The sequence below is a fragment of the Canis lupus genome, chromosome X (genome assembly GCF_048164855.1).
Source record: "Canis lupus baileyi chromosome X, mCanLup2.hap1, whole genome shotgun sequence".
NCBI lineage: Eukaryota > Metazoa > Chordata > Mammalia > Carnivora > Canidae > Canis > Canis lupus.
The window spans coordinates 13,449,197-13,474,698 of NC_132876.1; the positions used below are offsets into that span (position 1 = coordinate 13,449,197).

A 25,502-nucleotide genomic window follows, 5' to 3' on the forward strand; every position below is an offset into this window, starting at 1 on the left:
AAAAAAAGCAAAGTTGAATAAGCTGCACTAGCTCATTTTAGTACTTACTATAAAATTGCAGTCATCAAAACAGTGTGGTATTGGCATACGGCTAGGCAAATAGATCAATGGAACAGAAAAGAGCAGGAGTTGGCAAACTTTTTCTGTAAAGTTAGTAGTTAGTAAATACCTTGCATGCTGCAGGCTGTACAGTCTTTGTCACAACTACTCAACCCTGTGGTAGGTGAAAGTAACCATTGACAATATTTAAATGAATGAGTGTATGTGTTCTAATTAAACCTTACTTATGGACTCTGAGACTTGAATTTCATATACTTTTCACATCATGAAATATTCTCCTTCTTATTTTTCCCCAATCATTTAAAAATGTTTTAAAAAATTTTCTTAGTTCATGAGCCATACAAAAGCAAACACAAAAGGGAAATTTGCTAGAGGAGAGTGGAATGATTCATATCTCCCCAGAAAATTAAATAAGAAGACCGCATTACCTTGGAGAGATTTTAGGCTAAGATATCCAAAATGGTAGGTTATGGTAAAGAATGGGAGAGAACAGAATGAACCACTGAATGAGGCGGCTGTGGGGAATGTCTTGGAGGAAACACTCTCTCCCTGCCATATGACCCACTAGAATTGACCATGGGGAAATATGGAGGGTTAGCAGGTCACTTTGGGCTGGATCTTTAGGGGTTATTAAAGAAATACCCCTTTTCTCCAACTGTAGCATCTTGTCTTCCCTGCCCCTACAGAGGTGTCATGAGCAGTGCTTTGTGATGCCCAAGCCACCTCAACACAATCGTTGGCTAGGGGATCTCCCTGATGACCAAACAAAGCTGAAGGCGTGGCTCCTCACTGGTCAGCAGGCCTGGGGCAGACCACTGAGAGGCTTTAACATGGCTGGTAAGATCTGTGCACCAGAGGAGACTAGCACAAGTATGAAACAATCAAACAAAAGCATGAAACAGCCAGCCCCAAGAATCAGAAAAAAGAAGAGTTCTTGTCGACCAAAGCCCAGAGCCAGTGGCAAGGTTAGATGATCTTACTCATGCTCTTCTTCTTCCCCAGAGATCTCCCCAAGCCCCCTGCCCTACCCTTGCCTGACACAAACCCCTTCCTCAACCCACATCTCTACTCATGGAGCCCCATTCCTATACATTCCCATTCTCTTCCCCCAAACAAATCCCATGCTGACTCACTCCATTGCCTTTCCAGGTGCAGAAGAAAACCACAAAGCCAAAAAGACCTCTTCAAAGGAATTTGAGAAAAAAAACTCCTCGAGCATCCCCTTCTTCCTTAAGAATGCCTAACACAGCAATAAGGCCAACGATATTCATCTGTTACCACAAGCTGAGTGAGAAACAAAATGAAAATGAGCCGAGAGGGAATAAGAAGCACTGGAAAATCCAAAAGTTCCAAGTAACATCCTGTACAGCTAGCAAATGCCAAGCATGGGCTAGAAACCTTGCATCTTCTGAAGCAGCTGTGGAGAACTGGTCAAACACATAAAGATCAAATCTGGAGCAACAGGGTACACAGATTGATAAAAGGAAAGTCAACAAGTTGTGAAAAGGCAATGTGTTTGTGTGTCTATGACAGATGAAGGGGAAAAAATGAAGAGACAGGCATGTGAGTAGAGAGGGAGGTGAGGTCCTGGACGGTTGGGGGCCAGACTGGCAGGTCCACAGTTAGCCAGACATGGGGATAAGGACTGCATGAGGACTGAGAACTAAACACAAATATTCTCAGCAGTTTGTCCCACAGGCAAGAAGAAAAAGAGCTTTGGTGGTTCTATGTGTGTTTGGTGTAGAGACGGGGCACAAAGTCAGAGCTGAGATTGCCAGAACCCAGATGGGAAGAGGGTTTAATGCGTGGTGGGTGACAATGACACTCCTCCTAAAACAGTAGACAACAAAAGCACCTTCAGGTCACCTAACCACCTCCGGGTGACGTATGCCATTGTGGTGTGCATTGTACCCCACCCAGTGCTGTAAGCCACCAAAGGCCTTCAGAGAGACAAAATCTCACCCTATAGAAAGTCACCAACAGCACCCCCACACACTAAAATAATGGTGTTTGGAGGCCACAAATGCAAGAGCAATTAATTAGGCTATTTTCTTGTTACGAAGGTTTGGGTGGAGGAATGGCCTACCATGGGTAGGGCAGTGGGAATGGTCTGCCCACCTGCAGGCAATAAAAGGAAACAGCAAAAAAACAAAACAAAACAAAACAAAACAAAAAACAAAGAGGAAACAGTGTCCACAGAGAATTTTAATATAAGAACAACAAAACCCAGTAAAAGGCAATCTTGTTTTTATTAGCACCATAATCAACCATTTCTAAATTTTAATATATATGTAAGGTCCAAATTAGCCAATTTTTAGAATGCATGTTTTAATAATCATCTTATTCTACAAGGAAGTTACTTTGACAAATTCTTGTCAAATAGTTGGTCCCAGGGAGAGGCTGTTCTTTTCTAAAGTAAGTTCTTAACCATTTAGAATCATTTGAGCTTGCTTTGAGCACACTTCCAGACTGCGATCCCTGTGGCCATATATAATACACATAACCCATATTTTTAAAAATATTTTATTTATTTATTCATGAGAGACACACACACAGAGAGAGAGAGAGGCAGAGACACAGGCAGACGGAGAAGCAGGCTCCATGCAGGGAGCCCAACGTGGGACTCGATCCCGGGACCCCAGGATCATGCCCTGGGCTGAAGGTGGCGTTAAACCATTGAGCCACCCAGGGATCCCCACATAATCCATATTTTAAAAGTAGATTCTAAATTTAAAATTATAGCACAGTGATTATAAAGACAAAGACCAACTTGAGTTACTTCGGCTGAGATTCCATGCAATCAATTTTTTTTATTGACGTCTAAATTGGTGAAGCAAAGTGCAATTCAAAGAATAAAGTTTTAGAGTGTAATGAAACTTTTACTTTGTTTGAAAATAAATATTTTCCTGAATTTAAACAATATCTTTTTAAAAGATATTTTTTCATTTGAGAGAGAGAGAGAGAATGAACAAGAGCAGGGGAGGGGCAGAGGGAGAAGAAGACTCCCTACCAAGCAGGGAGCCTGACCCAGGGACCATATGCAGACCCTGATCCCAGGACCCTGATTCCTGGACCCAGAGATCATGACCTGAGCTGAAGGCAGATGCTGAACCGAATGAGCCACCGGGGCACCGCATAAACATCTTTAAACATGAAATGCATTCCTTAATTGTTCATTATTTTAATACTACATTAAAAATCAAAATAACATCTTAGATCGGTTGTATGATTTAGTAGCTGCCTAAATTGTAACCTTTGCACGTGTTTTGATCTCAAAATCTCCTTATGATTTTTACAGTGATAGTTATGTATAAAATGTTCCATATGGGCATCTGGCTGGGTCAGTTGGAAGAGCATGAGATTCTTGATCTCGGGGTTGTGGATTCAAGCCCCTTGTTGGGTGTAGAGATTACTAAAAAAGTAGACTACGTAAATTCAAAATGTGCAATTTGGTGAGTTTCAATATACATAAACATCTGGTAAACCATCACACCAAATCACAATCGTGAATATATCCAACTATAATCCCTTAAAGTTTCCTCATGCCTCTTGATGATCCCTCCTCCCCCTCACCACCTCCATCCCCAAGCAACCATTAATCTTCATTCTATCACTACACATTAGTTTACATTTTCTATAATTTTATATAAATGGAATCCCAGAGAACATCCTCTTGTGACTACCTTCTTTCACTGGGTATAATTATTTTGAGTTACCTACACTGTGTAAATCAGTAGTTCATTGCTTTTTATTGCTGAGTATTCCACAAAAAAAAATTTAGCCACACACTGTCCATTCACCTGTTGTTAAACAGGTGGTTGCTTCCAGTGCTTAGCTATTACAAGAAAGGTGCTAGAAACATTCATGTACAAGTCTAGGTACGAATATAGGGTTTCCTTTCTCTTGGGTAAACACCTAGGAATGGCTAGAACACATGCAGGTGTTTAACTTTTTAAGAAACTGTCAAACTTTTTTTTCAAAGTGATTGTACCACCAGCAGTGTATGAAAGTCCCAGTTCCTCTACATTCTCACCACTTGACATGATCAATCTTTTTTTTCCTGAATGTAAATCCATTTTTACCTTTGGTTCTGTCTTATCCTTTCTCTACCACACTCCTGTTATTTTTTTAAAATTGTAGTTGACATACAATGTTATATTAGTTTAAATCTATAACAACCCTACACATTATGCAATGCTCGCCATAAATATAGTCACCATCTGTCGCCATACAAAGTTAATTACAATATTATTGACTATATTCCCTATGCTGTACTTCTCATCCTCATGACTTATTTTATTTTAAACATTTTATTTATCCATTCATGAGAGACACACACACAGAGAGAGAGAGAGAGAGAGAGACAGAGACAAAGGTGGAGAGAGAAACAGGCTCCCTGCAGGAAGCCTGATCCCACATCAGTATCCTGGGATCATGCCCTGAGCCAAAGGTAGATGCTCAACCACTGAACCACCCAGGTGCCCCTGGTCCAGAGATTCTTTTTTTTTTTAAAGATTTTATTTATTCATGAGAGACACACACACAGAGAGAGAGAGGCAGAGACACAGGCAGAGGGAGAAGCAGGCTCCAAGCAGGGAGCCTGAAGTGGCACTCGATCCCGGGTCTCCAGGATCAGGCCCTGGGCTGAAGGCTGCCCTAAACCACTGAGCCACTGGGCTGCCCCGACTTAATTATTTTATAACTGGAAGTTTGTACCTCCTAATCCCCTTTACCTATTTTTTCTCATCCCCCACCCCCTCCGCCTGGCAATCCCCAGTTCTATACAGTTATGAGTCTATTTCTGTTAGTTTGTTCATTTGTTTTTTAGATTCCACGTATAAGTGAAATCATATGGTATTTGTCTTTCTCTGACTTATTTTACTTAGCATAATACGCTTTAGGTCATCTATGTTGTGATGAATGACAAGATTTTATTCTTTTTTATGGCTGAGTAATGGAATATTGGAATATTACTCAGCTATAAAAAAGAAAAATCTTATTGAGGTATATATGTATATCCATATGTATATATGTTTATGGAATATATATGTATGGGATATCCATATATATACCACATCTTCTTTATCCATTCACCAATTGATGGACATTTAGGTTGCTTCCATATCTTTTTACCCAAAGAAAGTGAAAACAATAATTCGAAAAGATACACACACTCCTATGCTCATTGCAACATTATTTACAAAGCCAAGATATGGAAGCGATCTTTTAAAATTTTATCCATTCTAATATAAGAGTCATGGTGTCCCATTGTGGTTTTAACTTATATTTTTTAATTTAATTTGCCAATATATAGTACATCATTAGTCTCAGATGTAGTTTTCAATAACTTATCAGTTGCATATAACACCCAGTGCCCATTGCATCACGTGCCTTCCTTAATGCCCATCACCCAATTACCCCATCCCTATACCCACCTCCCTTTCAGCAACCCTCACTTTGTTTCCCTGAGTTAAGAGTCTCTCATAGTTTGTCTTCCTCTGATTTTTTCCCATTCAGTTCCCCTTCCCTTATGATCCCTTACACTATTTCTTATATTCCACATGAGTGAAACCATATGATAATTGTCCTTCTCCTATTGACTCATTTCATTCAGCATAATACCCTCCGGTTCCATCCATGTCAACGTAAATGGTAAGTATTCATCCTTTCTGATGGCTGAGGAATATTCCATTGTATACATAGACCACATCTTCTTTATCCATTCATCTGCCAAAGGACATCTCAGCTCCTTCCACAGTTTGGCTATTGTGGACATTGCTGCTTATAAACATCGGGGTGCAGGTGTCTCAGGTTTTCACTACATCAGTATCTTTGGGGTAAATCCCCAGCAGGGCAATTGCTGGGTCATAGGGCAGATCTATTTTTAACTCTTTGAGGAACCTCCACAGTTTTCCAGAGTGGCTGCACCAGTTCACATTCCCACCAACAGGGCAAGAGGGTTCCCCTTTCTCCACATCCTCTCCAACATTTGTGGTTTCCTGTCCTGTTAATTTTCCCCATTCTCACTGGGGTGAGGTGGTATCTCCTTGTGGTTTTGATTTGTATTTCCGTGATGGCAAGTGATGCAGAGCATTTTTTCATGTTTCTGTTGGCCACTTGTATGTCTTCTTCGGAGAAATGTGTTCATATCTTCTGCCCATTTCTTGACCGGATAGTTTCCCTTTAGGCTGTTGAGTTTGATAAGCTCTTTATAGATCTTGGATACTAGTCCTTTATATGATATGTCATTGGAAAATATCTTCTCCCATTCCATAGGTTGGTTTTTAGTTTTGTTGACTGTTTCTTTTGCTGTGCAGAAACCATTTATCTTGATGAAGTCCCAATAGTTCATGTTTGCTTTTGTTTCCCTTGCCTTTAGTGATGTGTCTTGCAAGAAGCTGCTGTGGTTTAGGTTGAAGAAGTTGTTGTCTGTTTTTCTCCTCTAGGATTTCGATGGATTCCTGTCTCACATTTAAGTCTTTCATCCATTTTGACTTTATCTTTGTGTATGGTGAAAGACAATGGTCTAGTTTCATTCTTCTGCATGTGGCTGTCCAATTTTCCCAACATCATTTATTGAAGGGACTGTCTTTTTTCCATTGGTTATTCTCTCCTGTTTTGTCAAAGATTAGTTGACCATAGAGTTGAGGGTCCACTTTTGGATTCTCTCTTCTGTTCCACTGATCTATGTGTCTGTTTTTGTGCCAGTACCACCCTGTCTTGATGATCACAGATTTGTAATATAGCTTGAAGTCAGGCATTGTGAGCCCCCAGCTTTGGTGTGTTTTTTTTTTTAACTTACATTTCTATGATGATTAATGTGTTTAGTTGCCATACATATATTTTCTTTTGTAAAGTTGTGCCCTTTTTATTAAATTGGCTTGTTCCCTTATTATTAAGTTTTCAAAGTTCTTTACATGTTCTGGCTATGAGTCCTGTGGTGGATATGTGACTTGCAAATATTTTCTCCCAGGCTGTACTTTGTCTTTTCATTCTCTTAACAGTGTCTTTCTCATAACCAACATTTTTAACTTTGATATAGCCTAATTTATCCTTTTTTTTTCTATTCTGAATGGTGTTAGAGTTTCTCTGAATTTTTGTAATCTCCCTGTTTATATCTTTCACCAAATTTTGAACGTCTTCAGTCATTATTTCTTCAAATATGTTTTCTGTCCCACACACTCCTCTCCGCCTGAGATTTTGATAATAGGAGTGTTAGACTTGGAATTGTTCCACAGGTCCCTAAACCCCTGTATATTTTTTTAGATACCTTTTTTCCTCTCTTGTTCAGATTGAATTATTCCTATTGATTTTTCTTCAAGAACTTTTACTCTTTCCTCTCATCTTGATTCTACTTTTGAGCCCAAGCAGTGAGTTTTTATATTTTAATTATTGTATTTCTCAGATCTAGAATTTCCATTTGTTTATTCTTTATATTTCCTACTTCTTTGCTGAGATTTTTCTTTGTCTTTCCATTTATTTCAAAAACATTTCCCCTTTCTTATTACAGCATTTCAGAGCTGCTTTTAATATCTTTATCAAATAATTTCAACAACTGTATCATCTTGGCATTTGACATCCGTTGATCATCTTTTCCCATGAGAGTTGAAATTTTCTCTGGTTCTTAAGATGCTGAGTAATTCTGGATTCTCTCCTGGACATTTATCCAATTGATCATTCCATTTTTGAAGAGAGGCATGCGAAAATCTCCTACTGTAATTATGGATTTATTAAATTCTCTTTTTATATCTAACAGTCCTATTTTCCATACTTCAAGGTTATGTTATTAGGACAATACAAGTCCGTTATTACATCTAGTTAATGTGTTTTTAAGCACTGTTCCTCTTTATCTTTATTAACATACTTTCTCTCAAATTCTATTTTGTTAGATATTATTTTGCTTCACTAGCTTTTTTTGGTTAAAATTTAGATGGCATATATTTGCTGTATGTTTTTAATATCAGTGTTCTGTTGGTTTGGCTTTAGGTATCTTGCAAACAGCATATAGCTTGACTTTGTTTCATAAATAATATGACAGTCTCTTCTACATAACTAAATTTAATCTGTTCGCATTTATAGTGGTTGCTGACATTTTTAGAAATATCATGCTTTTTGTTTAGCATCACTTTCTTTGCTTCATTTTTCTCCTTTCCTGCGTTTAGTTGGACTTAGAAAGTTTTCTATATATTTTTTCCTCTCTAAATTTTGAAGCTATAGAAACTATTTCTTTTTTTAACTGGTTATCCCTAATATTTTAAGGACATATAAAGTTACACCTTTTTCTGACACAGTCTAAAATTATTTAGAATTGTCAATTCTGAATATGACAGATTTTATACTACTGAATATGACAGATTTTAGCATAACTACAAACTGAACAGTCCAATATTATTTATTTTGTCTGAAGTATTAATTTTACATTTCTTTAAACATCAAAAAAAGAATTGGACTCTGCACTCAGCACAGAGTCTACTTGAGACTCTCTCTGCCTCTTCCCCTCTCAAATAAAAAATAAACTCAAATCAGTCTTTTATTTTTGGTAGTTTTTAAGGTATTATCTTAATCCTTAATGTTCTGCAGTTCTACTTTGATGCACCTAGCTATTATTTTCATTTATCCTGCTCAATACCCAAAGTACACTCCGGAACTAAGGACTCGGGTGTTTCTTCAAGACTGGAATTCTTTTCTATTATATCAGCAAATACTATTTCCCTGCAATCTTCTTCACCATCTCTGGAATTCCTCTCAATATAGTCCATTTTCTTCACTGTTATATTTTTTAAAATATCTTTCTCTTTTTGTGCTACATTTGGCATTCTTCAGTGCTGTCACTTTGCTATTTTCTTTTTTTGTGTCCAATCCCAAGTATATACTCCCTTAAGTTTGCATTTAAATGACTTTATTTTCCTTTCCAAGATTTCTAATTGGTTCTTTCGTATCCATCTGGTCTCATCTTTCATTTGTTTATTTTCTGTTTGCTCCATAATTTCCTGCTATTTTTATTTATTTTTTAAAGATTTTATTTTTAAGTAATCTCTACATCCAGCTTGGGGCTCAAACTCACAGCCTTGAGATCAGGAGTCGCACACTCCACCAACTAAGCCAGCCAGGCAGCCCTTTAATTTCCTGCTATTTTAAAATTAAAGTTATTTGTATACTTCTTTGAGCATCCCCATCATACTTAACAAAATCTTTGATGGGCTTTTCCAGAAAATCATTTCATCCTGAATGAATTCACATTCTGATTGTTTATTTCCATGGTGGTCTTTCTTAGTGCCAATCTTTTTCATGTATTTTAAAATCCTTGTGTGGAGACTCATTTGAATAGCATATAATTTTGTTCCTTTCCCATCCTGTCTATGCTCCATGCTTCCTTTTATCGGCATTCTGTGCTGATCCTACATGATTCCCAGGACTGTAGTCCAGAACCAGGTCTTATTGCATATTGTCAGGACTTATTATTATTATATAATAATACTGAAGATCTGTTAAGCCAGTGGCAACTTGATTCAGTTGCTTATAACAAAAGTTTTTCCTTGGTCTTCTACTCCCTAGGTTAACAGCTTCCTTTAATATTCTAGCCCCCAACACAGAGCAAAGTGTAGTAAACTTTCCTGAGCTCTAGATGCATATATCCACTTATCTATCTGACCTCTCCTCTGGGTATATGATAAGCATCTCAAACTTTATGTGCCTAAAGTTGAACTCTTGATTTTCACTCTCACTCCAAATCCTTCTCCAGTGTTCTTCACCACAGTAAATGGCACCACCATCTACCCAGTTGCTCAGGCAAAGAAAAAAAAAACATCCTTTAGGTTGGAGTCACCTTTAAACCTCTTTCCTTCACCACTCTACATCAAATCCGTCAGCAAGAATGGCCAACTCTTTCTTCTTCATAATATACCCTGAATCTAGGCACTTCTTACCACTTCCATCACTACCTCTATGGACAAAGATACCATTCTCCTTTGTCTGGATCATTTCAATAACTATTCACTAATGATAATAGTGAGTAGTCACTAATAATAACTACTCAATAACTACTCACTACTTCATGCTTCTGCTCCTGACCCAGTCAACATTCTATCAGATATTCAGAGAGTTCACTTCATGGTGCAAATCTGATTATATCATTCTTCTGCTTAAAACCCTCCAATGAATTCCCATTCAGAATAAAATCTAAGTTGCTCCTGTGGCCATCAAGTCCCTACCTGATCTGCTTCCTGCTTTTTTCTCCAAACCTACTCCTATTACCCTCCACCATTCTTACAATGTATTGTGGAGATTAAATGTCATCATGTGTGTAAAGTGTCTACCATAGAGTTTGACACGTGTACATTGTTCACTAGATGCATAACTATTATCATAGTTGTGTACTAAAGTTGTTGAGATGAGGCATGGGCTGGAATGATGGGACATGAGCGGAGAACAATACAAGTAAAGTCACGGAAAGCAGAATTTGGTGAAGTAATGTTAGAAGGAGCTAAGAAGAGAAGCTCATGGAAAGGAATTGACATACTATGCTTTTCTGTAATTACTCTCCACTCCTTCCTGCCCAATACACACACCCCCTACCTGAGTCATGTGGGTTGAGTAACCTACCTTTCAGTCATTTCATATTAGAATTAACCATTGGCCTGCAAAAGCTTGCAGATTTTGATGCTTTATTTAAAAAGCTAGGTTTTTTTTCCTACATTCCCAGAAGGGCCAAACTATGATGGCCAGTCACAAAACACAACCCACACTTCTACTATACCAATCTGTTTCCTTCAATTGGAGTTATTTAAAGTAGGAGTTAAAATGTAGCTTTTGAAGGCAAAATCCTGATGGTAGATATGCCTTTCCTGTTATAGGTCCTGCTTTGGCAGAGCACCAGTCATTTATTAACAGCACACTGGTATTCTCAAAATCCTGCTGATTTTGACATATAATTTACAGATCTATAAATCATTCGAAAGAGATTTACCTTTTGATTCTACTAAAAATAAGAATAAACTGATTCTTGCTCACTGGTACTGTTGATTCCTACACAGTGATCTATTGTTCATCAGTTCTCACAAAGGAAAGTTTACACGGAGAACTGTTTGAGTAAAAATTGTTGGTATTTGATTGCTGGAGTCTTTTGTATTATAAATTGGTCTCATCAGTTATGCACAAGATAAAACTCTCCAAAAAAGAGGCTTTCAAAATATCTTTTTCAATAGTATTCCTGGAGTCACAATATCAGAGTTAAAATAGCCCCAATATGTTTTGGTTTGAAAAATACAATTATGCCAAGCTAACTTTAGAGGAAATCCAGGCCAGCATGTTTAGAGATTATTTCCTGATGTTGTGAGAAAGTGGGCAGGTACCCAAATCTCTGACCCAGCTCAATCCCAGGCTTATCATTAAAGCAGATAATTGCACACCCCTTTTACTTCAGCGAAGGGGGGGCTCAGAACGGAATCCTTCCAACCAAAAATGACTGGCTGGAGCCATCTCCGATTTTGTCAAGCCAGCAGTCAGCATGACACATAAGAGAATATTGTTGCATTAGTTGGTATTAATATTTACAGAACTGATCGAAAATTAAAGAAAAATGCTAAGCTCTATTTCCAAAATGTAAAAAAGGCAAAGGCTAAGTGGGACCTCTTGCACAGCTACACTCTGGAAAGTTGTGGAAAGAAGGTAGGATCTATCTTTTTCATTAATAACATCCAGGCAAAGCCCTCTCTAAAGCCTGACATAGGAGATGGTGATGTTTAGGGCTAATGGAGGAGGAAGAACTGGGTTTCTTGTTTGTTAACTAGGTATGTATCATCACGTGAGGAGGAGGAAAACTGGAACACGTCCAATGGGCTCTCATTCCTTTGAGACTAATTTTACCTTTGCATTGTCTCTGCTAATATTGAAAGTCTAAATTCTGTAATTAAATTCCAGTTAAGCAGTGCCAAAACACCTCTCTAGCTCAGTTTTTTTTTTAAAAAAAGATTCTATTTATTTGAGAGAGAGAGAGAGAGAGAGCACTAGTGGGGAGTGGAGAGTAGGGGGTGGGGGGAGGTGCAGAGGGAGAGGGAGAGACAAGATCTCCACTGAGCAGGGAGCCTGATGCAGGGCTCTATCCCAGGACCCTGGGATCATGACCTGAACTGAAGGCAGAGCGTAACCGACTGAGCTACCCAGGCGCTCCTCTCCAGCTCAGTTTTTAAAAATAGGTTAAAAATAAATTTAACTAACTGTTTGATTCAAATAAATACAATTCCTTGTTTGAAGGAATCAACGCATGAACAAATCTAGATGCACTTGGGCAGTGAATGTTCACTTTCTTTTGTGAGAAGTGGTGAACACACAAACCCTGAGACCAATGCTGAGTACATCATCATTGATAAGACCCAGTCCCTCGCCACAGGTTGCTCACAGTCTATTGAGGAGGGAGAGGGACAGGATGTCATTGAAACGTTGCACAATAGTGCAGTGGTAAAGGGATACACGTGTGTCATGGGAGCACAAATGAAGGTCATTGGAATCCAGGCTGGATATGTCAGGGATGGCTTCCTGAAGAGGGAAAAACAGGGTAACAGCACAAACCAGAGCCCAGAGGTGACAACCAGAGTAAGTGTAGGTAAGATCAGAGCAGTTTGATGTCTCTAGACTGCAGAATTGAAGCAAGAAGTGACAAGTTGCACTTGGAAATATTTATAAATATGCATATATACACAGGTTAGCACATACACATATCTTTCCTTGCTCTGTCACTTAGAGAACCTAGAAGCAATCACATGCTTGGAACAAAGAACAATAAAAGGAAGCATTGCTCTCTGGAGAAATGGCTCATTCTAGAACTGGGGGAAGAAACATTCAAGAGAATACTGGAGTATCTTATAAGCACCGGAAAATAAGAAGGTAGTCCAAAGAAATGAAGAGAAGGAGGGAGGGAAAAATATAAGGAAGGAGGGAGGGAGGGATAGGATCGAGATGGCCAAACAGGTCATTCCTGACTTTAGTCTCCCTCACAAAAAGACTGATTAATAACTATCCACGGACAAGATTACCTTTTTGAAAATTCCAGAACCAGGAGGTGAGGCTGAAGTACCACCTTTGGATCACAGAGAGTAAGAAAAACTGTATTAGAAGGGAAAGGGGAGGGCAGCCCAGGTGGCTCAGCAGTTTAGCACCGCCTTCAGCCCAGGATGTGGTCCTGGAGACCTGGGATCGAGTCCCATGTCGGGCATCTTGCATGGAGCCTGCTTCTCTCTTGGCCCCCCGTCCCTCTCTCTGTCTCTCATGAAGAAATACATAAAATCTTTTTTAAAACATAAAATCAAAAAAAGAAGGGAAAGGGGAAAGGATTCGTTTGGACTGCATCGCCCTCTCCCAGGACAGTACAGTGTGACACCAAGAGGATCCCCTTGGGCCTATGGTTTCTCCACTGGGAAAAAGAGAGCCCAAGGTGGACATCCAGCTTCCCCAGCATTGCAGGATGCACCCTGGGAGGCCCACTTGGATCTTGCCCCACAAGGATCACTGGGGGAGTCGCTGAGACTGGACTACTGGGGAGATGGAGAAGGGGTGGTACTCAGAGGAATGAGCCCACAGACCTTGATGGGCACATTCCTTCTTTTTTTTCAAGATGACGGACCACATTCCTATTGGCAGCAATACTCAAGTGGCTCTGCCTGTGTGCAGAGCCAAACCACTGTACCTACGTGGTCGGAGAGCTCAGTTGGCAGATCTGCCTGGCTTGGGTCTCAAGCTAACAGTCAGTAGCAGCCCTAGAGCTCATCCTATAGCTGTGCTGAGGCAGAGAGCTAAGTCAGAAGCTGTGTACACCTGGAGAGCATAGCCTCTAGCCTGCCCAACCAGGAAGGCTGGCCAGAGACCCCAGGCAGCCACAAAGCCGAGGGACTTTTTCTTTATATAATGTCCTTCTTTGTCTCTTGTGACAGGTTTTGACTTAAAGTCTATTTTGCCTGATATAAATACAGCTGACCTTATCTTTTTTGGTTAACATTTGCATGAAATCTCTTTTTCCATCCCTTCACTTTCAGCCTATATATGCCCTGGAATCTAAAGCGAGTCTCTTGTAGACAACATGTAGTTGGATCTATTTTTTTTAGATTTTGTTTATTTATTTATTCATGAGATACACAGACAGAAAGAGAGGCAGAGACACAGGCAGAGGGAGAAGCAGGCTCCACGCAGGGAACCTGACGTGGGACCCGATCCCGGGTCTCCAGGATCAGGCCCTGGGCCGAAGGCGGCGCTAAACCACTGAGCCACCCTGGCTGCCCTGGATCTATTTTTTTTTTTTTATCCATTCAGCCACTCTATGGATTTTGATTAGGAAATCTAATCTGCTTACATTTAAATAATACATAGGGAAGGATCTACTATGTTCACTATGTTCATTGTTTTCTATCTCTTTTGTCCTTCTTTTCTCTCTTGCTGTCTTCCTTTGTGTTTCATTACCTTTTTTGTGTTAATTATCTTTGATTCCCTTTTCTTTTTGTGTAACTTCTATAGGTATTTTCATAGTGACTATCATGGGCCTTAAATAAATAATCATATTGTAATAACAGTCTAAGCTGATAACAACTTAACCTCAATTGTATACAGAAACCCTATACTTTTACTCTATCCCTATACTTTATGTTATTGATGTCACAATTTACACCCATTTATGTTGTATGTTTACTTACATTCATTATTATATTGTCCATTTATATTATCCATTAACATACTTTTATAGTTATAGTTGTTTTTTATTTTTTTTGTCTTTAACTTTTATACTTGAATTAAAAATGATTTATTCACCACTGTTAGAGTAATATGGCATTCTGTATTTGTCTATAAAGATGAGTTATACTTTCACATGCTATTGTGCTTTTGTTTAGCATCATTTTATTTCAACATGAACATCCTTTACCGTTTCTTGTAAGGCAAGTACAGTGGTAGTGAACTTCCTCAGCTTCTGTTAGTCTGAGAAAATCTGTACCTCTCTTTCATTTCTGGGTGACAGTTTTACTGAATATAGTATTTTGGTTGGCACGTTTTTAAAATTTCAGCATTTTGAATACGTCATCCCACTGCTTTGTGGCCCACAAGGTCTCTGATGAGAAGCCCACTGACAGTCTCATGGGAGTTTCCCTTGTTCATGACAAGTCACTTTTTTCTTGCTGCTCTGAAAATTCTCTCTTTGTCTTTGACTTTTGACAATATGATCATAATCTGTCTGCGTGTAGTTTCTTTGGATTCATTTTACTTAGAAGTTTTTGGGCTTCCTGGATCTGGATACTCATTTCTTTCCTCAGACTTGGAGAGTTTTCAGCCATTATTTCTTTAAATAATTGCTTTCTGGTCCTTTCTCTCTTCTCCTTCTGACAGTCTCATAATACATATATTGCTCCAATTGATGGGTGATCCATACGTCCCTTAAATGTTTTTCATTCTTTTTTCTTTTTGCTCCCCTGTCTGGATAATTTCAAATTACCTGTCTTTGAGTTTACTGATTCTTTCTTCTGCTTAATCTATTCCACTGTAGATAGAACCTTTACTGAATTTTTCAGTTCAGTTATTGTATTCTTCAGTTCCAAGATTTTTGTTTGGTTCTTTTTAAACTTTCTGTTTCTTTGTTTAAATTCTCACTTTGTATGTATATTGTTCTCCTTAGTTCATTGAGCATTTTCATAGTGGTTATTTTAAATTCTCTGTCAGGTAATTTTATACCTTTGTTTCATTAAAGTCAGTTTCTGGAGTTGTATCTTTTTCCTTCACGTGCATCATTTCTCCTGTTTCTTCATTTCCCTTGACTCTTTGTGTTGATACCTATACATTAGGAAAAATCCCACTTCTCCCAGTCTTCATAGATGGGTCTCTTAGAGTAGAAAATCTTCATGAAAGCAGAAAAACTGCTTAGAGATTCTATGACGGGGGAGAGGAGCAAGATGGCGGAGGAGTAGGGTCTCCAAATCACCTGTCTCCACCAAATTACCTAGAAAACCTTCCAATCATCCTGAAAATCTATGAATTCGGCCTGATAATTAAAGAGAGACCAGCTGGAATGCAACAGTGAGAAGAGTTCGCGCTTCTATCAAGGTAGGAAGACGGGGAAAAAGAAGTAAAGAAACAAAGGCCTCCAAGGGGGAGGGGCCCGCGAGGAGCCGGGCTGAGGCCGGGGCGAGTGTCCCCAGGACAGGAGAGCCCCGTCCCGGAGACGCAGGAGCTGCACCGACCTTCCCGGGCGGAAAGGGGCTCGCGGGGAGCTGGAGCAGGACCCAGGAGGGCGAGGATGCCCTCGGGCTCCCCGGGACAGTAACAGAGCAACTGCGCGCCCAGGAGAGTGCGCCGAGCTCCCTAAGGGCTGCAGCGCGCACGGCGGGACCCGGCGGGATCCGGAGCAGCTCGGGGGGGCTCGGGGGCGGCTCCGCGGAGGGGGCTGCGCGGCCCGGGAGCAGCTCGGAGGGGCTCGGGCAGAGGAAGAGGCTCCGTGCAGAGGGGGCTGCGCGGTTCCAGGAGCAGCTCGGAGGGGCTCGGGCGGCGGCTCCGCGGAGGGGGTTGCGCGGCCCGGGAGCGCGAATCCAACAGCGCAGGCTCCGGAGCACAGGGCGCCGGGACACAGCCCAGGATCCCGCCTCCCCCGGGACACGCAGAGGCCGGGAGGGCCCAGGACAGCAAGGACGCTCCTGCCCCAGCTGAGCAGATCAGCGGCCCCGCCTCGGAGCCTCCAGGCCCTGCAGATGGAGTTCCTGCCGGAGCTGACTCCAGGTTTCCAGAGCTGCCCCGCCACTGGGGCTGTTCCTCCTGCGGCCTCACGGGGTAAACAACCCCCACCGAGCCCTGCACCAGACAGGGGCACAGCAGCTCCCCCACTGCTAACACCTGAAAATCAGCACAACAGGCCCCTCCCCCAGAACACCAGCTAGACGGACAACTTCCAGGAGAAGCCAAGGGACTTAAAGTACACAGAATCAGAAGATACTCCCCGGTGGTTCTTTTTTGTTTTGTTTTGTTTTGTTTTGTTTTGTTTTGTTTTTGTTTTTGTTTTGTTTTGTTTTGTTTTGCTTTTTGATTTGTTTCCTTCCCCCACCCCCTTTTTTTCTCCTTTCTTTTTCTCTTTTTCTTCTTTTTTTTTTCTTTCCGTTTTTTTTTCTTCCCCTTTTTTTTCTCTTTCTCTTTTCTTTCCTTCTTTCTCTCCTCTCTTTTTCTCTTTTTCCCAATACAACTTGCTTTTGGCCACTCTACACTGAGCAAAATGACTAGAAGGAAAACCTCACCTCAAAAGAAAGAATCAGAAACAATCCTCTCTCCCACAGAGTTACAAAATCTGGATTACAATTCAATGTCAGAAAGCCAATTCAGAAGCACTATTATACAGCTACTGGTGGCTCTAGAAAAAAGTATAAACGACTCAAGAGACTTCATGACTGCAGAATTTAGAGCTAATCAGGCAGAAATTAAAAATCAATTGAATGAGATGCAATCCAAACTAGAAGTCCTAACGACGAGGGTTAACGAGGTGGAAGAACGAGTGAGTGACATAGAAGACAAGTTGATGGCAAAGAGGGAAACTGAGGAAAAAAGAGACAAACAATTAAAAGACCATGAAGATAGATTAAGGGAAATAAACGACAGCCTGAGAAAGAAAAACCTACGTTTAATTGGGGTTCCCGAGGGTGCCGAAAGGGACAGAGGGCCAGAATATGTATTTGAACAAATTCTAGCTGAAAACTTTCCTAATCTGGGAAGGGAAACAGGCATTCAGATCCAGGAAATAGAGAGATTCCCCCCCTAAAATCAATAAAAACCGTTCAACACCTCGACATTTAATAGTGAAGCTTGCAAATTCCAAAGATAAAGAGAAGATCCTTAAAGCAGCAAGAGACAAGAAATCCCTGACTTTTATGGGGAGGAGTATTAGGGTAACAGCAGACCTCTCCACAGAGACCTGGCAGGCCAGAAAGGGCTGGCAGGATATATTCAGGGTCCTAAAGGAGAAGAACATGCAACCAAGAATACTTTATCCGGCAAGGCTCTCATTCAAAATGGAAGGAGAGATAAAGAGCTTCCAAGACAGGCAGCAACTAAAAGAATATGTGACCTCCAAACCAGCTCTGCAAGAAATTTTAAGGGGGACTCTTAAAATTCCCCTTTAAGAAGAAGTTCAGTGGAACAACCCACAAAAACAAGGACTGAATAGATATCATGATGACACTAAACTCATATCTCTCAATAGTAACTCTGAACGTGAACGGGCTTAATGACCCCATCAAAAGGCGCAGGGTTTCAGACTGGATAAAAAAGCAGGACCCATCTATTTGCTGTCTACAAGAGACTCATTTTAGACAGAAGGACACCTACAGCCTGAAAATAAAAGGTTGGAGAACCATTTACCATTCAAATGGTCCTCAAAAGAAAGCAGGGGTAGCCATCCTTATATCAGATAAACTAAAATTTACCCCAAAGACTGTAGTGAGAGATGAAGAGGGACACTATATCATACTTAAAGGATCTATTCAACAAGAGGACTTAACAATCCTCAATATATATGCCCCGAATGTGGGAGCTGCCAAATATATCAATCAATTATTAACCAAAGTGAAGAAATACTTAGATAATAATACACTTATACTTGGTGACTTCAATCTAGCTCTTTCTATACTCGATAGGTCTTCTAAGCACAACATCTCCAAAGAAACGAGAGCTTTAAATGATACACTGGACCAGATGGATTTCACAGATATCTACAGAACTTTACATCCAAACTCAACTGAATACACATTCTTCTCAAGCGCACATGGAACTTTCTCCAGAATAGACCACATATTGGGTCACAAATCGGGTCTGAACCGATACCAAAAGATTGGGATTGTCCCCTGCATATTCTCAGACCATAATGCCTTGAAATTAGAACTAAATCACAACAAGAAGTTTGGAAGGACCTCAAACACGTGGAGGTTAAGGACCATCCTGCTAAAAGATAAAAGGGTCAACCAGGAAATTAAGGAAGAATTAAAAAGATTCATGGAAACTAATGAGAATGAAGATACAACCGTTCAAAATCTTTGGGATGCTGCAAAAGCAGTCCTAAGGGGGAAATACACCGCAATACAAGCATCCATTCAAAAACTGGAAAGAACTCAAATACAGAAGCTAACCTTACACATAAAGGAGCTAGAGAAAAAACAGCAAATAGATCCTACACCCAAGAGAAGAAGGGAGTTAATAAAGATTCGAGCAGAACTCAACGAAATCGAGACCAGAAGAACTGTGGAACAGATCAACAAAACCAGGAGTTGGTTCTTTGAAAGAATTAATAAGATAGATAAACCATTAGCCAGCCTTATTAAAAAGAAGAGAGAGAAGATTCAAATTAATAAAATCATGAATGAGAAAGGAGAGATCACTACCAACACCAAGGAAATACACACGATTTTAAAAACATATTATGAACAGCTATACGCCAATAAATTAGGCAATCTAGAAGAAATGGACGCATTCCTGGAAAGCCACAAACTACCAAAACTGGAACAGGAAGAAATAGAAAACCTGAACAGGCCAATAACCAGGGAGGAAATTGAAGCAGTCATCAAAAACCTCCCAAGACACAAGAGTCCAGGGCCAGATGGCTTCCCAGGGGAATTTTATCAAACGTTTAAAGAAGAAATCATACCTATTCTCCTAAAGCTGTTTGGAAAGATAGAAAGAGATGGAGTACTTCCAAATTCGTTCTATGAGGCCAGCATCACCTTAATTCCAAAACCAGACAAAGACCCCACCAAAAAGGAGAATTACAGACCAATATCCCTGATGAACATGGATGCAAAAATTCTCAACAAGATACTGGCCAATAGGATCCAAGAGTACATTAAGAAAATTATTCACCATGACCAAGTAGGATTTATCCCTGGGACACAAGGCTGGTTCAACACCCGTAAAACAATCAATGTGATTCATCATATCAGCAAGAGAAAAACCAAGAACCATATGCTCCTCTCATTGGATGCAGAGAAAGCATTTGACAAAATACAGCATCCATTCCTGATCAAAACTCTTCAGAGTGTAGGGATAGAGGGAACATTCCTCGACATCTTAAAAGCCATCTATGAAAAGCCCACAGCAAATATCATTCTCAATGGGGAAGCACTGGGAGCCTTTCCCCTAAGATCAGGAACAAGACAGGGATGTCCACTCTCACCACTGCTGTTCAACATAGTACTGGAAGTCCTAGCCTCAGCAATCAGACAACAAAAAGACATTAAAGGCATTCAAATGGGCAAAGAAGAAGTCAAACTCTCCCTCTTCGCCGATGACATGATACTCTACATAGAAAACCCAAAAGTCTCCACCCCAAGATTGCTAGAACTCATACAGCAATTCGGTAGCGTGGCAGGATACAAAATCAATGCCCAGAAGTCAGTGGCATTTCTATACACTAACAATGAGACTGAAGAAAGAGAAATTAAGGAGTCAATCCCATTTACAATTGCACCCAAAAGCATAAGATACCTAGGAATAAACCTCACCAAAGAGGTAAAGGATCTATACCCTCAAAACTATAGAACACTTCTGAAAGAAATTGAGGAAGACACAAAGAGATGGAAAAATATTCCATGCTCATGGATTGGCAGAATTAATATTGTGAAAATGTCAATGTTACCCAGGGCAATATACACGTTTAATGCAATCCCTATCAAAATACCATGGACTTTCTTCAGAGAGTTAGAACAAATTATTTTAAGATTTGTGTGGAATCAGAAAAGACCCCGAATAGCCAGGGGAATTTTAAAAAAGAAAACCATATCTGGGGGCATCACAATGCCAGATTTCAGGTTGTACTACAAAGCTGTGGTCATCAAGACAGTGTGGTACTGGCACAAAAACAGACATATAGATCAGTGGAACAGAATAGAGAATCCAGAAGTGGACCCTGAACTTTATGGGCAACTAATATTCGATAAAGGAGGAAAGACTATCCATTGGAAGAAAGTCTTTTCAATAAATGGTGCTGGGAAAATTGGACATCCACATGCAGAAGAATGAAACTAGACCACTCTCTTTCACCATACACAAAGATAAACTCAAAATGGATGAAAGATCTAAATGTGAGACAAGATTCCATCAAAATCCTAGAGAAGAACACAGGCAACACCCTTTTTGAACTCGGCCATAGTAACTTCTTGCAAGATACATCCACGAAGGCAAAAGAAACAAAAGCAAAAATGAACTATTGGGACTTCATCAAGATAAGAAGCTTTTGCACAGCAAAGGATACAGTCAACAAAACTCAAAGACAACCTACAGAATGGGAGAAGATATTTGCAAATGACATATCAGATAAAGGGCTAGTTTCCAAGATCTATAAAGAACTTATCAAACTCAACACCAAAGAAACAAACAATCCAATCATGAAATGGGCAAAAGACATGAACAGAAATCTCACAGAGGAAGACATAGACATGGCCAACATGCATATGAGAAAATGCTCTGCATCACTTGCCATCAGGGAAATACAAATCAAAACCACAATGAGATACCACCTCACACCAGTGAGAATGGGGAAAATTAACAAGGCAGGAAACAACAAATGTTGGAGATGATGCGGAGAAAAGGGAACCCTCATACACTGTTGGTGGGAATGTGAACTGGTGCAGCCACTCTGGAAAACTGTGTGGAGGTTCCTCAAACAGTTAAAAATAGACCTGCCCTACGACCCAGCAATTGCACTGTTGGGGATTTACCCCAAAGATACAAATGCAATGAAACACCGGGACACCTGCACCCCGATGTTTATAGCAGCAATGGCCACGATAGCCAAACTGTGGAAGGAGCCTCGGTGTCCATCCAAAGATGAATGGATAAAGAAGATGTGGTCTATGTATACAATGGAATATTACTCAGCTATTAGAAATGACAAATACCCACCATTTGCTTCAACGTGGATGGAACTGGAGGGTATTATGCTGAGTGAAGTAAGTCAGTCGGAGAAGGACAAACATTATATGTTCTCATTCATTTGGGGAATATAAATAATAGTGAAAGGGAATATAAGGGAAGGGGGAAGAAATGTGTGGGAAATATCAGAAAGGGAGACAGAACGTAAAGACTGCTAACTCTGGGAAACGAACTAGGGGTGGTGGAAGGGGAGGAGGGCGGGGGGTGGGAGTGAATGGGTGACGGGCACTGGGGGTTATTCTGTATGTTAATAAATTGAACACCAATAAAAAATAAATTAAAAAAAAAAGAGATTCTATGACGGTCCAAACCACTGTCTATGCTTTTAGTGTCCCCCAAACATCTGGAGTATATCAGGTCTGTCCCATCACTGCTCTAAGACAGGTGAGACAAAAACCAGTCCCTTAGGTAGCACTCAGAGAAGCTGGAACATTGGATGTGCACTCCAACTTTCTCCCTCCTCATTGGCAAGCTGGGAATTGGGGGTTTTCTCTCACTTGTTCTGTGCTGAGAGGAAGAGCTATGGCAAGTACTAGCGTGCTAGTTCAAACCACTGTCTTTGTTGTCAGTAACCCTGGGCATTTGGAATACGCTGGGTCCTATTATCACTCTGAAACAGGTGAAACAGAAGCCAGTCCTTCAGGCAGCCACCAGAAAAGTTGTAATGATTGACATTCAGTACAACTCTTTCCCTCCCCAGGGAAAAGGTAAAAGTTGGGGGGTTGCCCACGTGCTCTGTGCTGAGCAGGAGGAGAAGCAGTGGTGAGTGCCCACGTGAGAATTCAAATGGCCATCTTTGTTATGTGTGGTCTAGCCTATGCCAAGTCCTAGAGCACTCTGAGAAAGGAAACAGAAGCCAGTCCCTCACACAGTACCTGGAAAAATCAGGATGTTAGATATGCTGTCCAATTCTTTCCTTCCCTAAGGAGAAGCTGGAAGCTGGGGTTTTTAGCTTGCTTATTCTGATGAAGCTGAGGGAAAGAACTGTGTAAGTGCCCACACATTCGTCCAAACTGCTGCCATTATTCTCTGTAGGCTCCTGGGATCTAGAATATGCTGGGTCCACTCAGCATTCCAATACAGGAGAGACAGGAGCCACTTTTTTTGGGTAACAGCCAGATAAGTTAGAATGTTGGGTACGTAGACCAACTCTTCCTCTCCTCAGAGAGAAACAGGAATTTTTGTCCACTTGCTCTGTGCTGAGTTGAGGTGAGAAGCTGTGGCAAGTGGATACATGTGAGTTCAAACCACCACCTTCCTTCTCTGTAGCCCCCAGGGTTTTAGCACCTGAAGCCCTGTCAGTGCTCTGAGACTTGTGAGAGAGAAGCCAGTTTGTTGGGCAGCACCCAGAAAAGTTGGAACAGTTGAAGCACAGTCCAGCTCTTTCCCTCTCCAGGAAGACTGAGAGCTGGGAGTTCCCTATGTTGCTGTGCTGGGGACTATGGCGAGGGAGTGTCTCATGTTTTCCTGCCAGTTTTAATGTGGCACTTGCCTGGGGTGTAGGAGCCTCTCAACTAGTTTCTGGATTTCTCACAGAGAGTGGATCCATGGAGATACAGAAAGTTTAGAGTTTCCTCTTCTGCCATCTTGCTGACATCTTTTTGTAAGTTCATCTTTGTATCCTGTGACTTGAACTTGGTTTGTTTTTTGTTTTTTGTTTTGAACTTGGTTTTCAGTTCTAGGAGTTTTTCTGTAGATCCCTTGAAAATTTTTATGTAGATCATCACATCAAATACAAACAGATATTTTTCTTTACCAATTTGTATGCCTTATATTTTCTTTTCTGGCATTGTTGAGCTGGATAGGTCTTCCATCACTATGCTGAATAAGAGTTATGAGAGCAGATATCCTTATTGCCAATCTTTGGGGACAAGCATTCTCTCTTTCATTATTAAGTGTGATGTTAGCTATAGTTTTGTAGCTGCTCTTTATCAAGTTAAGGAAGTTGCCCTCTGTTCTTTATTTATTGAGAGTTTTTATCAGAAGTAAATTGGATTCTGTGAAATGCTTTTACTACAATTTATATGATTTTTCTTCCTTAACCTGTTGATGTGATGGATCACAATAATTGATTTTTGAAGGTTGAGCCAGCCTCGAATCCCTAAAATAAGCTCTATGTGGCAAAGGTATATGTTTCTAGTTTTTTATATATTCTCGAAATCTACTTTCCAATATTTTGTTAAGGATTTTTACATCTATATCCAGGATAGATATCAGTCTTTACCTTTCCTTTTTTTTTTTGCCTGGTTTTGATATCAGATTAATCAGTTTTGTATACTGATTTGAGAAATGTTCCTTTCTCTTCTATTCCTGGAAAAGTCTATGAAGAATTATTATTGATTTTTTTAAAAAACCTATGTTAGAATTCTCAAGTGAAATCATCTGACCCGGGCAGCCCTGGTGGCTCTGCAGTTTAGTGCCGCCTACAGCCCAGGGCGTGATCCTGGGGACCCGGGATCAAGTCCCATGTCGGGCTCCCTGCATGGAGCCTGCTTCTCCCTCTGCCTGTGTCTCTGCCTCTCTCTCTCTCTCTCTCTCTTTCTGTCTCTCATGAATAAATAAATAAAAATCTTTTTTAAAAAATCATCTGACTCTGGACATTTTTTTTGTGAGTTTTAAATTACAAATGCAATCTCCTTCATAATTACAGTGCTATTCAGATTATCTATTTCACATTGGGTAATTTGTGATAGTTTTGTTGTTGTTGTTGTTGTTGTTGTTGTTGTTGTTTTCCAAGAATTTGGTCCATTTCATCTTGAATGTCAAATGTATGTGTTCATAATTGTATTATCCTTTTGATGTCTATTGGTTCTCTAGTGACATCCCCTCTTTCATTCCAGATTTTGGTACGTTTTTTGTCTTCAGCTCCAAGTCCGGGATATATATGTCAACAAGAAAATCCAGAGACCTCACCACCATGTCATTCTTCACATCCCAAGGTTCCTAGCTGGTCTGGCTTCTGCTCTCCACCTTTCAGTGTCTTCTTGCATTTATTTTATAACTAATGTCCAGGAATTTTAGCTGATATTAGCAGAAGGAATAGGGGAAAGTATGTCTATTCCATCTTTCTCTTTCTAGAAATGGAAATGCACCTCGGTGGTTTTGAGTAAAGGAGTAATAATGTCTGCTTTGTGTTTTAGAAACATCACTCTTGTGACAGTAAAGAATTGATTAGAGGAGAGCAAAAATCAAGGTCAAAAGTTCAAGTAGAATGCTCCTGTGGCCCTTAATGAAGAGGGTCGGTAGGGATTTGGCAGTGGGCAAGTCTCTTCTCCTCTCCAATGAGTCATATCTTAGCAGCGGTCTCTGGAGACATAGTGTCCTCTACTACCCAACTCTGTGGTTTCCACTGCCTCCAGAGTCTGGCCCAGGAATATGGATTTTGTATAAGCTACTCAGGTGATCTATTGTATAGCTAGGATTCAGACCTGCTTTAATCAGTTCGGGCTGCTATAAACAAAATACCACAGACTGGGTGGCTTTAATCAACAGACACTTATTTCCTACAGTTC

The 25,502-nt window shown here is 40.4% G+C and overlaps 2 long non-coding RNA genes across 5 annotated transcripts in view; one reads left to right on the top strand and one right to left on the bottom strand.

Annotated features, from left to right (window-relative positions):
- Positions 1–25,502, bottom strand: part of LOC140628152 (uncharacterized) — a 365,765-nt gene that overhangs the window by 68,948 nt on the left and 271,315 nt on the right. The window lies entirely within an intron of this gene.
- Positions 807–1,558, top strand: LOC140627181 (uncharacterized). Its single transcript, XR_012026054.1, has 2 exons — positions 807–1,025; positions 1,210–1,558. It is a non-coding gene; the product is annotated as an uncharacterized lncRNA (long non-coding RNA).